The 17514-nt window shown below is 44.8% G+C and overlaps 2 long non-coding RNA genes across 2 annotated transcripts in view; one reads left to right on the top strand and one right to left on the bottom strand.

The window, feature by feature from the left end:
- LOC113193737 (uncharacterized) overlaps positions 1-17514 on the bottom strand; it is a 37263-nt gene that overhangs the window by 16976 nt on the left and 2773 nt on the right. The window lies entirely within an intron of this gene.
- On the top strand, positions 815-16464 carry LOC113193736 (uncharacterized). The gene is made up of 3 exons (XR_003302177.2): positions 815-1080; positions 5988-6046; positions 16080-16464. It is a non-coding gene; the product is annotated as an uncharacterized LOC113193736 (long non-coding RNA).

The following is a 17514-nucleotide window of genomic DNA, read 5'->3' as shown; positions in this document are numbered from 1 at the left end:
AATAAAAATTCTCTCTCTCTCTCTCTCTCTCTCTCTCTCTCTCTCTCTCCTCTCTCACTCTCTCTTTAAAAAAAAAAAAAAAAAAAAAACTTACCATGGAGTTACATCCTAAATAACGCATCATAAATTGAAAGCTTCAAAATTTCTAAGCTTCCATCATAGCTGTTGGCTCCAGAATCACATGATCTCTGCCTGATTAGCACCAGTAAAATGGATGCTTCACATTCTGCCTCTCTTGCCATATAACCCATAGTTCTAATGTCTCACACAAGTGGAACTAAATCACAAACAGAACAGTAGCTCCAAGAGTGTTTGAGAAGTCTAGTATTTAGTTTTCCAGCTTCTATAGTTCAGGAAGCAAGACAGAAATGGGGTTAGAAAGGGTTTTGAGCAAGTCAGTCCAAAGCGACTGCCATAACTTGCCAGGTGCTGAGTCCTGTGAACATGCCTGATCTCATTTAATTCTTACAAGAATCCAGTGAGGAAGAGACTATAATTATCCCCAACGAACAGATGAGGACATAACAGTAAAAGTTGGGGTGCATGGGGTAGTGTTAGTAGGGCTTTAGAGGATTAAAAGGGGGTGCCTTTAAAGAAAGAAGTAAAGACAAGGGACAGCTGCCTAGAGGAGTTGGGGTGGAAGACAACAGCCCACAAAAATAAGCATCAGTTCCAAGGTGACAAAGGACAGCCAGAATGAATTTGAGAACTTGCAAGTATTCCTGCCAAAGAGATTCCAGAGTCCCTGCCTATTCCATAAAGCCATGCTGCCCCTAGTGGGAAGAGCCACAACTCTTCAACACAAGACCTCTGGACACCCCTGGTTGCATTCCCACAACCCTATTGCATCTGTGATACAGAACACAAGGCAAAAGTAAAAAACTCATCAGGGAAGGCTTCCGGGAGAGGCGTTTTCAGTAGGCTAAAGAAGAGAGGCACAGTATTCGTTCATGTATGGCTGTAAGAGGGCACAGGGTCTCAGATGAAAGAATTCACACACCCTCCTGCCAAGACTCAGAAGCTGAACTGGGCAGCCACTGTAGCATTGCAAAGCAATGCCCTTGACTAAAGATGAAAGAGGTGAGTCAGTGTTTGGGAAAAAACAATAAACAAACTGGTGGGGAAGGGAATTGGTTTCAGAAGGAGATCATGTGAAAGCCCTTATTGTGATTATTTTTTTGAAAATGTCGGTGCAGTACGTAATGAAACTCAATTTGGAGCAGTGTGACTGTCTCAGACAGTAGGCCCTGGACATTTTCTAACAAATTATCCATGTGATTCTCATACCTGTCTTGATTTCCCATCCTGACATCCATTCCTGGTCTCAGTTCTCCTTCCCTGGGACCTAATCTAAGATTCTGGAATGTGGGAGTTGGACTCCCTTGTAGCATCATTCTTTTCTGGAGACATTACAGTAGAGTCAAAAGATAAGCTGGGTATGGTGCTGCACACCTGTAATCCCAGGGGCTCTGAAGGCTGAGGCAGGAGGATTGCAAATTCAAAGCCAGCTTCAGCAATTTAGGCCCTTGGCAACTTAGTAAGGCCCTGTTTCAAAATTAAAAATGGACTGTGGATGTGCCTCAGTGGTGAAGCATCCCTGAGTATAATCCGCACTACCAAACAAAACACAAAACAACTCTATCTGAGGAGAAATAAATCTTAAGGAAGTGTGTCTTTTGGTGATGGGAGACTTCAGAATAATTTGAGAAAGGGGTGGCCATATTCCAGAAATGTGGTTGTATGAATGATTCTTATTTTGTCTAAGCTTTGTTAAACAATATTATTAACTAAAATTTGGGTTTGTTTTGTCTTGTTTTGTTCTGTTTTGGGTACTGGAGATTGAATCCAGGGGTACTTTACCACTGATTTACATCCCTCTGGATTCAAAGTTGAGTTCTGGTTGCCTTAGCTTCCTGAGTTCTTGGAATTACAGGCGGGCACCACTGCACCTGGCTAGTAATTACCTTTAGTAGAAATTATTAGTATTCCCATTTTACAGACGAGGAAACTGACGACTAGAGGTCCTATAGCTAAGAAGTGGGGACTCCACAGTCCAAGGATTTAACCTTCCAGTAATGCTGCCCTGTTTATTCACCCTTGCCTATGTTTCTTTAATATTTTTCACATGCTACCATGTTATATTTGTTGGTTCCTCACTCCTTCAAAAATATGGGGTTTTTTTTGGTAGGGATTGAACGCAGGGGCACTTAACCACTGAGCCACAACCCAAATCCTTTTTTATTTCTATTTTATTATTTTGAGATAAGGTTTCCACTTATTTGCTTAGAGCTTCGCTGATTTGCTCAGGCTGGTCTAAAACTTGCAATCCTCCTGCCTCAACCTCAAAAACTGTCTTAAGCACATGCATGATCCAGTCTAATTCATCTTTTGACACTTTCACCCCCAGCACACCTGACATAGTCTAGCAAGTGCTCAATATATATGAGCCAGAGGCAGGATTGTGACACAATAACCATTTATTTTATATATATATATATATATATATATATATATATATATATATATATATATATATACAATCAACTACTTCTCACAATAGTTACTCACAGCTTGAGGAAAACAAGTGGATGAAATGAATCTGCGGGGCTGGGGATGTGGCTCAAGTGGTAGCTTGCTTGCCTGGCATGCGTGCGGCCCGGGTTTGATCCTCAGCACCACATACAAAACAAAGATGTTGTGTCCGCCGAAAACTAAAAAAATAAATATTAAAAAAAATTCTCTCTCTCTCTCTCTCTCTCCCTCTCTCACTCTCTCTTTAAAAAAAAAAAAAAGGCATCTGTGGAAAGAGTGCTGCTATGAGAGCATAAGGAAAAACTGTAAAAGTTTATGATTCCGATATTTACAATATATATACTGTATGTTTTCTAAAGGTGGATGGAGGGTGAGATTTTCAAAGAGCCCAGCTTCTTGGTAGAGTAGCCAGAGCCCTCTCACCCTCTCCGGCCCCTCCTGTTGAGCAGTAAGAACAGATACTTGTGGTTAAAAGTTAACTTCTGTTTATTTCTCTACAACTGCCTGCTGTTTAATTTGGCTAGCCTGGGGAAGATTCTTTCGTAAGCCTGTATGTAATTTCTGAACACCAGACCTATGACCTTTATACACATGCTAAACATTTATAGAGTGAGAGAGTACTTTTTCTCCATCAGTGAGTTGAATAAATACCAACGCATACCCCCACCCCCATCCCCCCAAAAGTATTCTTTGATCTACACTAAAGATAAACTGGTAATAATTCATTCTGATCTGCTAAGGGTTATAAAGCAGATTCTTTGATAAAGCCAATTAATTTCAGAGGGCACTGGGGCTTGTTTCTTCCTGATGCTGATTTTGATTTGTAAAGCCTTAGTATTTCAGAGATGGAAAGAGAACTTTTAAGACTACTTTATTAAACCTTCTGAATTTATCAGATTACAAAACCAAGCTTCAAGCTAGGTATAGTGGCAAAGCCTGTAGTTCCAGCAAACATGGAGGCTGGGGGGGGCGGGGATTGCCAAATTCAGGCCAGCATGGGCAACTTAGACAGACCTTGTCCCCAAATAGAAAATAAAAAGGGCTGTGATGTAGCTCAGAGGTAAAGTTGCCCTGGATTCAATACTCAGTTAACTAAAACAAACACCCCCCCCACCACACACACACACACACACACACACACACACACACACACACACACCATGCTGCATAGAGGAAAAGGCAGTTTAGACTCAGAGAGAATGTTAGTAAAAGAATCATACAGAAAATGTTTTGTTACAATTCCTACAGTATTCAAAAATTTTTGTAGTTACTGCTTTTTGTTCCTTGTGATCCAATGATCCAAGGACGACAATATTTTCAACCTTGAATTGGAAACCTGTGGACCCTAATCCTCAACTTAGCATTGACGTCAGAGATATTTGAGAGTCACTGCTGCCCCCTGCTGGAAATTTAAAACCTCACAGGATCTCAAGGTTATATGGGATATTTGTTAATAGTTTAAAAATTAGAGGGCTGGGGATGTGGCTCAAGCGGTAGTGTGCTCGCCTGGCATGCGTGCGGCCCAGGTTCGATCCTCAGCACCACATACAAACAAAGATGTTGTGTCCGCCGAGAACTAAAAAATAAATATTAAAAAAAAATTCTCTCTCTCTCCTCTCTCACTCTCTCTTTAAAAAAAAAAAAAAATTAGAAAAGCAATCATTCTTTTTTTTTTTAAAGCAATCATTCTTTAGGTTAAAATTTTAAACAGCATGAAAGGGTCTAAAGAGAAAAGCAAAATCTCTCTCTCATCAATTCCATTTTCCAGTGCTAGTTGTCACTAAAAATTTTTGAACGTTCACAATTTTTCTATTAATGTATAAGTATATATACGTGTGTGTGTGTGTAAACTTTTTTTTGTGTGTATAACTTTTGTATACAAATAAGACAATATTGCACATAGTTTTATAACTTCTTGCTTTTGTAATTCAATTTAACTCATACAAAAGCTTCCAAAGTTAAAAAAAAAACTGAATATTTTTTCAAAGCAGTATCTATTGACAAACTTTATTCATTTTGATGAAGGTATAATATTCATTGCCAGTGTTATTATAAATTATTCATTCCATCTTCCTTTGATGGAATTAAAAAGTAAATCCCTAGGGGCTGGGACTGGGGTTCAGAGGTAGAGTACTTGTCTAGCATGTGTGAGGCACTGGGTTTGAGCCCCAGCACCACATTAAAAAATAAACAAATAAACAAACAAACAAACAAAATAAAGGTATAGTGTGTACAACTTAAAAAAAAAGTAAATCCCTATAAGAGTAGGAATTTTATTATCTGGTAATTAGAATAATGCTCAATAGAATGTGTCTAATGAATGACACATTTTCCTAGTTTCAAATATTTCTGCTCAAAAATGCTTCCCTTGCTGGGCACGTGATGCACTTCTGTAATTCCTGTGGCTCAGGAGGCTGAGACAGGAGGATCAGGAGTTGAAATCCAGGCTCAGCATATGCAAGGCACTAAGCAACTCAGTGAGACTCCATCTCTAAATAAAATACAAAAAAGGGCTGGGGATGTGATTCAATGGTTGAGTGTCCCAGAGTTCAATCCCCATAATCCCTCCCACCAAAAAAAAAAAAATGTTTCCATAGCTGGGTGCGGTGGTGCACACCTGTAATCCTAGCAGCTCAGGAAGCTAAAGCAAGAGGATTGCAAGTTCAAAGCCAGCCTCAGCAATTTAGTAAGGCCCTGCGCAACTTAACAAGACCCAGTCTCAAAAGAAAAAATAAAAGGGTTGGGGATGTGGTTCAGTGATTAAGCATCCCTGAGTTCAATCCCTGGTACCAAAGAAACAAGCAAACAAATGAACAAAAAATACTTCCCTAAATATCCTTACACCTATGTTTTTGGTATAGGATAAGGTCAGTAGAAAGTATAGGTTCAAAAATATTGAATTTTGACAGATATTGCCAAATTGGCACTTTTTTCTTGTTTTCTTTAACTATTTATTTATTTATTTTTATTTGGTGCTGAGGATAGAACCCAGTGCCTCATACATGCTAGGCAAGCGCTCTACCACTGAGCCACAACGACAGCCCAAATTCGCACTTTAAATGAAAAGTGAATCTAGATATTCAGCAATTCTATCATTCCCATAACTGATGGGCCATCAAAACCAGAATCTGCTGGGTGCAGTGGAACCCACCTGATATCCCAGCTACTGGGGAGTCTGAGGCAAGGAGATCCCAAGTTTGAGACCCTGACTCAAAATAAAAGGGCTGGGGATATAGCTTAGGGGTAGAATGCCCCATTGTGTTCAATCCCCAGCATCCCCCCAAATAAAGTGAAATTTGTAGTTCCTTTCTGTGTATCTCCCTCTTCATTATGGTTCAGCAGGTGGACAAGGAGTAGGAGTCTAGAATCTGAATACTGAATAGCTCCACCAGTGATTCTGATCCACATTCAGGATTGGGAACAGGCACATAATCTACTCATTTCTTTCTAAACAGCAGCTCCTGTTATGCTCGGATTCGGGACCTCCAAAAGACCACCACAGACCAAGATCCATGTAAGCAGCAAAGAGGTGTTTATTGCGAGCTAGCTTGGTCCTCCGCGCACACAGCAACTGGTGATGCTGAGAGGCCCAGAGCCCAGGGTTTGCAGCAGTTTTATACATTCTTTGGAGAAGGCAGGGACTTCACATACATCATAGCATCTCTTAGCAAATCATCACACACCTCGGGAAAATCAAATAACAACTCTAAAACATGATTAGCACATTCACTGGCTGGAACAAGTTGGGTAGGGGTGATTGGTTACTACAAGAGGGGGATTCATTTGAACTGATTGGTTTAAGCCAAGAGGGGTATTCGTGCTGAACTACATGGTTTCCAAACACGTTATCAACCACCATAAACTATTGGGAGGGTCATCTGGCATCCCAGGTATTCCCCTGTCTCATGCTGATTGGTGGCTGCTAGGGGGTTGCTATGGGTCCCCACCTAGCCTCACTGAGTCAGGGACACCTGGTGCAGCAGATCTCTCCTGTTATTTGTAGATAAACAACTTAGCAGGGTGGGAATGTGCCTAGGAGTGATCTGTGGGTCTTTTCAAGAACAAATGTCATGTCCCTTCCTTGGACAAGCTTTGCTCTGAGGTAGAGGCTGGTTTTTCACTTCTATATCCTAATCCCAATATAGTTATTCATTTATTATTCACCAGATGCTTATCAATGCTTATCAAGTGTCTACGAAATGCTAGACTCTATCTCTGTCTCCCAGAGACAAGATTGTCCTGCGGGGTGCGGTGTGCATTTCGCCACTTTCAGGGGTGGTGGTGCTGGGCAAGTGGGTGAGTTTATTGGTGTACGTGTTGGCCACTGGCTAGGGCTTGGGAAGAGAGCCATGTGTGGGTGAAACTCAGGAATCCTGTAGCACTACAGTGGCAGAAATTCTTAAAAGGCCCAACCCTGCCCTTGGTGACATACATCTGTCTAGCAAATATGGACCCATCACCAACCACTACTTGGTACCTGATACAAGGGGTCCCTGCATGCTCATGTCGGGGTAAGGCCTAGAGTTTTCCCTCTGGGCCCTTCTAAATCAGATAAAATACAATGCAGATGAAATCCAGGTGGGAAACATGCCAGAGACAGCAGACAGATTGCAGCCATAAAAAGAGATGACAGATTTCACCATCACTCACGACCCACCCAAATGTCACGTCCTCTGGGCTCTTTCCCTGGCAGTTCCTGCTCCAAGTGGGTGTTGTTTCCATGTACTCCATGGCACTTAAAATATAATCACAAAAGGAAAAAAGATATACTCCTGTTGCTCCCTGAGGCTTCCTGTGTCAAAACTTAGAGCTGCTTTTACTGTGAGATCCCATTTGATCCCCACAACAATGCTGAGAAGTGAAAATGACTAGACCCACAATTTGTTTAGTAGAGTGGTCTTCGCATTCTTTTTTAAAAACCTGCCTACCCCATTAAATAATTTAGAAAAATTAGGTATCTCTAATAAGAGGTACACATGCATATGGCTATTTAACTTATAAAGAAGGTAGAATTGCAGAAAACACAAAAGGAGTTTTTTGTTGTTTTGGTACCAGGCATTGAACTCAGGGGCACTCGACCACTGAGCCACATCCCCAGCCCTATTTTGTATTTTATTTAGAGTCTCACTGAGTTGCTTAGGGCCAAGGCTGGTTTGAACTCACCATCCTCCTGCCCCAGATGCTCCAAGACTGGCTGGGATTGTAGGCATGAGCCACCACTCCCAGCTACTGTTATCTTAGCCTTTGAATTTGAATCCTTTTTGTCACTTTCATCAGGGTTTAGCCCTGCCTTCTATTCCCACTCCCCACAAAAGAATTTGACTGGAATGTTGGCACCCACCAGTAAGCCTTATGGTCTTTACATTTGAAAGAGAACCTGCTGGGGCCTATAAGTGTTTCTAGCCTTATTCTCATAGTGTGATCTTTATGTAGGAAGGAGATATTAACTGCATCTGATTACTGGGATTGCCTCACAATCTATTCTTATTTATTATTGTGTCAATTTTACAGATGAATAAATTGAGGCTTCAGGAGGTTAGGTGACATGCCCAGGATATAAAAAGTACATGTCTGAATCAGACCTGAATTTTTTTTTAAATTGCTTGTTTTTTTTTTTTTTTTAATTGCCTGGTTCTTGGTTTCTGAACCCAGGACCCCAAGCATGCTAAGCACATGCTCTACTGCTGAGCTACATTCCCAGCCCTAAATCATATTTTAAATCCAGAGCTGTTTGATATTAACAAAATACAAGGACAAGAATTCAGATAAACAAAACCATACACAAGCTACTCTGCATCTGGTTCTTTTTGTATAACAATGTTTTGGAGGGGCTGGGGATGTGGCTCAAGAGGTAGCGTGCTCCCCTGGCATGGGTGCGGCCTGGGTTCAATCCTCAGCACCATATACAAACAAAGATGTTGTGTCTGCTGAAAACTAAAATGTAAATAAAATATATATAAAAAAAAAAAACAGTGTTTTGGAGATTCATCCACTCTGTTCCTTTTTATAGCTGAGTACGAAAATCCACAATTTTTTTTAATCCATTCTCTCATTGCTAGACATTTGGGTTGTTGCCAGTTGGGACAATTGGAACAAGTCTGCTATGAACACTCTTGTTCAAGTTTAAAGAAAAAACAAAATGGTAAAATGAAAACTTCAGATGTCAACTTTAAAACGTGCAAGCAAGGGGGAGACACACATTTTTAGGTGGTTTCTTTTTTTTAATATTTATTTTTTTAGTTGTAGTTGGACACAATACCTTTATTTCTCTTATTTATTTTTATGTGGTGTTGAGGATCCAACCCAGGTCTCACACATTCGAGGTGAGCGCTCAATTGCTGAGCCACAACCCCAATTCCTAAGAAAACAAAAAGGGAGGAATGTTGGGAAAACATATAACGGCAGCAGCACCCCAAAGAAAAACCCCAGCATGGCATCTAACTACCCTCTTTCTCCTCTTTGTTTCTTTCACTGGCACGAAATGTTCCCACCGGCACCAATGTTCAAACCCTGCTGGTGGGAAGCCTTAGCCCCAATTAGAATTAACTTCTTGGGCTCCGGAACTGACATATGGAAGAGCTTGCCAATAAACGGGCAACCTGTTATCTACCTCAGCCCTGCAACCTCTCCTTAGACCTATATAAACACACAGCCTTTTGTAATAAAGTGGAAACCTCTTTGGTGATCTGTGTCGTGTGGTGTGGCGTCTTCCAGTCTTCCAGTGGTGCCGAAACCCAGGAGACAGTGTGCTTGACAAACCGAGCCCCGTCTCTGCAACCACCATCACCAATGACACATTTCACCCTCGTCTGTCTTTTTGGGCGCGGGCTCCCTGCACTCACCACTGATTGGGTCTAGGTAAGGTTCCCCCACCCCGGCTCACCAACTCCCTCCGGCACTCTCCTGATGCTCAGTAGGGAGGAGGGAATGCACTCCACTAAAACCTTCACTGGTCGCAGTGGATCCTCTGGCGACCCACTTCTTTGGGGCCTGAGGCTTCTGGGTTTACACAAGAGAGGCCCCCTGGTCTCTTCCTCCCCCACCAGAGCTGTGTTCAGCCTGGAGCTGAACTTCTAGCCCAGAGCTGCGTTCTGCTGGGGCTCTGTCTTTCCTTCCTTGATTCTCTCGTTCCGGTGGAAAAATTTTCCTGATGTCAGGTGGCTTGCGGCCTAGACCTTACAGGGTCACACAGACTGCACTTCGTCGGTGACGACTGAGCTGTGCCCTCTGTGCCTATTTGCAGTGGACTGGTCACTTCGGGGATGCCCAGGTGATCCTCCATCTGCTCTACGCTTCCAGGAAGCTTCTACGACCCGGGTTAATTCTTTTTCTCCCTTTTCTGTCCCTTCTCCACTCTTTAACCACGGGTGCCTCCTGGCCTATACCAGAAGCCTCACCACTCAAGTGTCTTCTTAAGAATTTGGCTACTGGGGCTGGGAATGTGGCTCAGGCAGTAGTGCGCTCGCCTGGCATGCGTGCGGCCTGGGTTCGATCTTCAGCACCACATACCAACAAAGATGTTGTGTCCGCCGAGAACTAAAAAATAAATATTAAAAAAATTCTCTCTCTCCTCTCTCACTCTCTCTAAAAAAAAAAAAAAAAAAAAGAATTTGGCTACTCTCTCTCTCCCTGGACCTCAAGCCCAAAATTCATATCATATTCTATACCCAAGATTGGCCCACATATCCGGTAGATAATGACAATCATTGGCCTCCAGAAGGCTTGTTAGATCCAAATTTCCTCCGGGACCTTTTAACTATTGCCAGCGCCTGAAAGGGTAGAAAGAGTTCCCAGGCCTCCCCGTCCTGCTTTCTGCTCTCTGTTCCCAACCTTCCCCTCTTTGCCTGCCTGTGCACTGCCCCCTCCTCGTCCTCCGTGTCTGTCCTCTCCCTTTCCCTGTTGCAGCCGCCCCCGCGGCCCTGCCTGTGCACTTCCCCTCCTCTTCCGCGGAGACATCCCCCTCCCCAGAGGCCTCGGGATCCCACCTCAGCCGCTGTCCTTTACCTTCATTGCGCCACAGCAGCTTTCGCATGAGCCCCTGACTCGCGTCTCCCTTTGCCGCCCAGTTCCAACAGGCAGGCAGGATGGGTCCCACCTGGCTGCAATGGGTGGGATCTCCGGATCCCTCAGAGCCTCTCCCCCTCCCGACACTCTGCTCACTTCTTCTACTGATAAGCCCTTCCCCCCCACCTGTCAGTGCCTCACTGATCCCTCTTATCAGATAACTCACAGTTCCTTTGTCCTCTCAGGGAAGTAGCTGGTGCTGAATGGATAGCCTGAGTGCACATCCCATAACTGAACCTAACTGGGACTGCATGCAAGCAGTTTCTAATAAGGTAGTTAACTTTGATAAACTGAAGGACATTACCCAGAACCCTGATGAAAATCCATCCTTATTTTTCAACCACCTTACAGAGGCCCTAATCAAATACATTAAGCTAGATCTTGAGTCTCCCATCAGGGCTACAGTGTTAGCAACCCATTTCATTACTCAATCGGCCTATGATTTCAGAAAAAGCTCAAATGAGCTGAGAAGGACTATCAGACCCCTATATGAGATCTGGTGAAAATGGCTTTTAAAGCAGGCTCCATTGCAGAAAAGAGGGTAATACCCCAAACCCAGGCCTTGGCAGCAGCCCTGAGGCCTACATCTCCAGCAAAAGTTTCAGAGGCGAACCAGCATTCCTCTCCACCAGAGGCTTGCCTCAAATATGGATGCGAAGGTCACTGGGCTTGCCAATGCCCAAACCCACAGCCTCCTTCCAGGCTATGCCCCACCTGTAAGCAGACAGGACATTGGAAGATTGACTGCCCCTGGCTGGCCCTTCCTTGGCGCCTCTACGCAGGGGGTATGACCAGTCAGGCAGTCCCCTCTCCTGAACTTTTGAGGTTTGCAGAAGACTGAAGAAGCACAGATTCAAAGACCCCCTCAGCCCTCTCCGAGCCCAGGGTAATGCTCCAGGCATCGGGTAAGTCCATAACCTTCCTTGTGGACACGGGGGCTACCTATTCTGTCTTGCCTGCCCATTCTAGGGCTCTGTTTCCTTCCCAGGTCTCAGTTATGGGGATTGATAACAAACCCTTCTCTCCAAACAGAACTGTAAAGCTGGCCTGTGCCCTAGAGGGACACCCATTCACTCACTATTCTGGTCATTCCATCCTGTCAGTTCCTCTCCTAGGCAGAGATGTTCTCCAATTATTAGGAGCCACCCTCCAATTACACCCCAAGAATACTACCACCCATCTCCTTTGGCCTTTAACTCTTACCCTCTCTAATGACCTGACAGTACCTACTGTGCCATTGCCCCCTGATCCCTAGGTCTGAGACATCTCCATGCTGGTTATTGCCTCCCACCAAAAGCCAGTCCATACCCAGCTGAAACACCAAACTAAACTTCCTTGTGTTCCCAATTTCCTATCTCCAAAACCCATAGGGAGGGATTTAAGCCCATTATACACCGGTTGCTGGCGCAGGGACTCCCAATCCTTACTGACTCCCCCTGTATACTCCTATATTTCTGGTATGCAAACCCTCAGGAGCCTATCACTTAGTCCAGGAACTCCGCCTAATTAATGAGGCAGTTATTCCCAGCCACTCGGTTTCCAGCCCTCATGCTTTTCTTTCTCATATCCCCCTTTGACCATTCACTTTACTGTCCTGGATCTTAAAGCTAATGTCTTTACAGTGCCTCTGCATCCTGACTCTTATTACCTCTTTGCCTTCACATGGGAAGACCTTACAGTCTTTAGGTTTCAACAGCTGACATGGACAGGCCTACCCTAAGGCTTCAGGGACAGTCCCTACCACTTTGGTCAGGCCTTGACACAGGATTTAACTGTTTGTAATTTGGGGATAGCACTCTCTTACAGTTGGATAGAAGCCTTCCCTACCTCCAGGAAAACTGCTGACACTGTTGCCTCAATCCTCATTGAGCAGATCATTCCTAGGTTTGAACTTTCTGCCTCCATCCAGTCAGACAATGGTCCAGCCTTCACTTCTCGGATTGTTTAACTAGTTTCCAAAGGCCTTAACAGCACTTGGAGGCTCCACATCCCCCACTGACCCCATTCCTCGGATAAGGTTGAGAGGCCTAATGGCATTCTTAAGGATCATCTCACTAAACTTGCTTGAACTCAGACTGTCCTGGCCCACTCTTGTGCCATTGGCCCTCTCCCAAATTCGGGCAACCCCTAGAGCCCCCTCAGGCCTTAGCCCCTTTGAGCTGTTCTATGGATGCCTTTCTTAATCAACTAAAACTTTCCTGTCACTCCTCCTCCCCTTGTGTCCCACCTGCCCTATCTCATGCTTCTATACAAACTCCTAAGAGAACACGCAGACTGGTGTCTTCCTGCACCATCTGTTACTTCTGTTGCAGCACAATCGGGAATTAAATCGGACCCTCTTCAACAGGGTGATGCAGTTTTACTTCGAGAGCGACATTCTCATTCGTTGAAACCTTGCCAGACAGGATCCCATACAGTCATATTTCCACCATGCTGGGGCCCACCAAACTCAAAGTTTCTCGCCAATCCTCTCCTATTACTAATCATTAATCTCTCTCAAGCTTCTATCCCAACCCACAGATGGCGCTTCTACATCCAAGCGACATGGCAACAGGATGGCACCATCCGCTCTCAGTCTATGGGCCAAGACGATTGGCCTTTCACTGGCTGTAATCGGGCCCTTAATGTTACTGGACTCAACTGGGCCACCTCATCCCACTTATGTTCAGCAATGCTATGCTTCATAGCAGATCAAACTGAGGAATCCTGTTGAAGCCATATCACCAGGAGGCCGCCCCACCTGCTGATGACAAGACTACCCCAGAGGAGCCTCAAGAGTCACCTCCTAGACCTCCCCTTTACTCCTGCTCTCCACATCCTAACTATCCTCTAAAGCTTCGTCTGTCTCGTATAACCGCCCGTACTCCACCATGACGCCCACTCTTCTAAGTGTTATTTTCACAGTCATCACCATTTTCCAGGGGACATCATCCTCCTCCTCTTAAAGCATTCCAAACAGCAGTTGTTAGACTCCATACAGGATCCATATGAGCCTAATGTCAGGAGTCCACCACAGTATTCATGGCTAGGACTACTTACTGAAACTGTAACCTTCTTAAATCTAACCCTCCCCGCCATCACACCAACTGATTGCTACTTATGCGCCTCTCTGACTCGACCATTGCTTGCAGCGGTTCCCTTGAACTTCTGGGCTTCTGACCTCTCAAATTTCTCCACTCCATCTGCCCGCCTTTCTCTCCAAACCCTTTCACCCGACGCTCCATTATGGGAGCCTGAGGAGTCTCACCATACTATGATTCCCCAGCGCTGCCTCCTGGGCTTGGGTGTCTCCCAGTCAAAGTTTGCCACTCTAACTTCACCTTTAACTTCACCCTCTATGCACCACCTGGCTCATTCTTCTGGTGTAATGGTTCTCTCATCACTATCTTATTCACCAACACCTCTACGCCATGTATACTGGTGACGCTTGTCCCGCAATTGACTCTCTATACCCCAGCTGAAGTGCAGGCCCTCTTGTCTCCCCAGCGAGGAATAAGCGGGCTGCTTCCCTTCCAATACTGGTGGGTCTCTCACTGGCTGTATCTGCAGCGGGAACCGGAATTTCTGGTGGAGCTCTAGGACACTCCTTATGGGCTGTAGAGGACTTAAGTTCTAAACTTGAACAAGCGCTCACTTCTACGGCAGAATCTCTAGCATCCTTACAAAGGCAGGTCACATCCTTGGCTCAAGTTACTCTTCAAAATTGACGAGCTAGAGACTTACTCACAGCCGAAAAAGGTGAAACCTTCTTTTCTTGAGGGAAGAATGCTGTTACTACATCAATGAATCAGGCCTTGTGGAAACTAATGTAGTCAAGCTCACTGATTTGGCTACCTCTTTGAAAAATCCACCAAACCAAAACCCATTTGCCACCTTCTTTTTAGCCCACTTCCAATCGTGGCCGTTGCCTCTTTTAGGGCCCATATGTCTTCTTTTCCTGATGTGTCTGTTCCTGCCCTGCTTCGCTTCCTACAGGGCCAATTACGGAAGATCTCTAACCAAACTTTCAACCAGCCTCTGCTTAGGTACTACCAGCCTCTGGTGACCGATGAGCCCCCAACATCTTCAAGAGAACAGCTCACTCATTGCTGAAGCTCACTACCAGGCGCGATGGAATGCAACGGACATCGGACAGTGGGAGACAACGAGCCCGGAGAACCTCTTAATCTGCCATCCTGTATTTTTGAGCCTTTATGTCCTTTTAAGCCTCCTCATGGCCCCTGGCCTCTTCTCTGTCAGTCCCCCCGACATGGAACTTCTGCCAAAAACTGACATTTGCTTTAATTTTTATCTTCATCCTGCTTTTGTTTGCTCTGATTTTCTTCAGGTGCTGGTGACGCCATGTCAAGGCAACGCTTCCAATATTTCCTAGTCTCTGTTATAGGACCAGTGGCTGATACCAACCATTTCCTCCATCCAGGACTGGTTGGACGCCATCGACGACTTGTGGTTTCAGGGAACTTTCATAGACTTCACCCCTACGGAAGTAGCAGTCTATAGCCACTGGGTTTTATTTCTGGTTGCCATGACATCCCCAGACCTGGCCCTCCCCCAACATTCTTCCACTTCCCCTTCTAGGCCCTACACCGCCCCTGCACAGCTGGAAGCAGCCAGATCTGACCAATGACGCCCCAATTCCTAAGAAAACAAAAAGGGAGGAATGTTGGGAAAACATATAACGGCAGCAGCACCCCAGAGAAAAACCCCAGCATGGCATCTAACGACCCTCTTTCTCCTCTTTGTTTCTTTCACTGGCGCGAAACATTCCCGCCAGCGCCAATGTTCAAACCCTGCTGGTGGGAAGCCTTAGCCCCAATAAGAATTAACTTCTTGGGCTCCGGAACTGACATATGGAAGCGCTTGCCAATAAACGGGTGACCTGTTATCTACCTCAGCCCTGCGACCTCTCCTTAGCAACCCCAAAGAAAAAGGTATTTGTGTCTCTTGTGTGGTTATTTCGTGCAGCCCAGTTAGCCCAGTTTAACTAGAGTGACCCCTGAGCCTTTTAGTCGCGAGAAGAGAAACCCGGCAACGCGGGTAGTGTGACTGGGAGGAGGGAGGGGAAATTAGCCAAACATTAAACCTCTCCCAATACATCCCTTCCCAGTAATAATGGATCCTCGGGGCTGGGGATGTGGCTCAAGCGGTAGCGCACTCGCCTGGCATGCATGCGGCCCGGGTTCCATCCTCAGCGCCACATACAAGCAAGGATGTTGTGTCCGCCGAAAACTAAAAAATAAATAAATAAGTTCTCTCTCTCTCTCTCTCTCTCTCTCTCTCTCTCAAATAAATAAATAAATAAATAAATAAATAAATAAATAAAGGATCCTCAGAGAAAGAGCAAACTTTTATCCCTTCCCAGGTTCATGCCCAGCATCTCCACCAAAAGCAAACATTTGCCCCTTCCCAACCCCAATGGGTCCTGAAGAAGGAGGCAAATAATGAAACGCTGGGCCTCACACTTTTACCCTTTCTCATTGCAGATGAGTCCTGGAAGGAGAAAAGCAAATAGTGAAGCTCTGGGTAACCATGGGTCCTGGAGGAAGGAAGATAAGCAGTGAACACGGAGTTATGAGCTTTTCCCAGTGACACTCATTTTCAAACTTTTTACAACTGCTCTCTTGAGTTAAAATTTGAACCTGCTAAGCTAGGTCCCTGACTGTCCAAACCGCACATCTGCAGTCTCCAGTGATTACTTTGCCCTCATCGTAAACTATAAAACCCAGACTCCTTCTGCAACCCGAGGGCCATTTCCTATACCTAGAAAATGAGTCCTCCCATGCCTCATGATTGACTTTGCTTACAGAATAAAGGAAAGCTTGCTGACAGGAGGTCTGCTTCCTGTCTCCTGCCTCTGTCATTTGTGGACCATGCGCTTCCAGGCTTTACCACTGAACCAAATCCACAGCCCTTTTTATTTTTTATGTTAACTCAGGGTCTCGATAAGTCTCTGAGGGTCTTGCTAAATTGCTATGACTGGCCTGGAACTTGCTATCCTCCTGCCTTAGCCTCCCAAATCAGTAGGATCACAGGCATGTGCCACCATGACTGGACTAAACTATGCAGCTTCAAAATGACTCCAAACACTTCAACTGTTCAGATATGAATAATAGGTTGTGCTGTGATTTAAAAGCGGAGTGTATTCTCCTGTATGCTCCAGATGTGCATCCCTAACAGACCCCATATGTAAGAAACTGGAGTGAACTCCCTGTCCCCTTCAGAATATGACCCCATACCTCATCAGACCCCGTATGTGAATTACCAGCCTCAATTTCATTGTTATGGGCTTTATTGTGTTAGTCAGATTTCTTTTACTGAAACAGATATCTGAGATAATCAACTTATAAAGAGAAAATAATTATTTTGGCTCACAGCTTTGGAGGTTTCTATTATGATCAACTGGTGTCATTGCTTTCGGGCCTGTGGAAAGACAACACATCATGGCAGAAGCATGTGGTCATACTGGAGTTGTTTACCTCACAGATGTAATGGGAAAGATTGAAAAGAAGAGAAAAGGGAGAGGTTCCACACTCCTTGCAAGTCCATATCCCCAGTGACCCATGAGGCCCTACCTCTTAAAGATCTCACCACTTCCAATAGTATTGGGCTGGAACTGTCCCTTCAACACGTGGGCTTTTGGGGAACATTTCAGATCCAAACCATAGCACACATGCAACTCAAGACTTTGACAGACACTTAGATAATTTATACCGTGGCAGGCCATAATCTGTCAGTTACCCATTTAAGGACCAAGAACTCATCCTACAACAGAGCCACCTACTGTTAGACTTGGAGCTACCCTCCAAAGTTGTCTCCCTAACACTGCCACCACTTTCTATCCTTGAGAGGTCTTGCATGGCAGAGAATGTCTGTTGTGATGAATGCCATTTCTTTTGAGAAACTGCTTTGATAAAGGTG

Source organism: Urocitellus parryii, chromosome 15, assembly GCF_045843805.1.
Source record: "Urocitellus parryii isolate mUroPar1 chromosome 15, mUroPar1.hap1, whole genome shotgun sequence".
Taxonomy (NCBI): Eukaryota; Metazoa; Chordata; class Mammalia; order Rodentia; family Sciuridae; genus Urocitellus; species Urocitellus parryii.
This window is presented reverse-complemented; position numbering and strand designations above follow the sequence as displayed.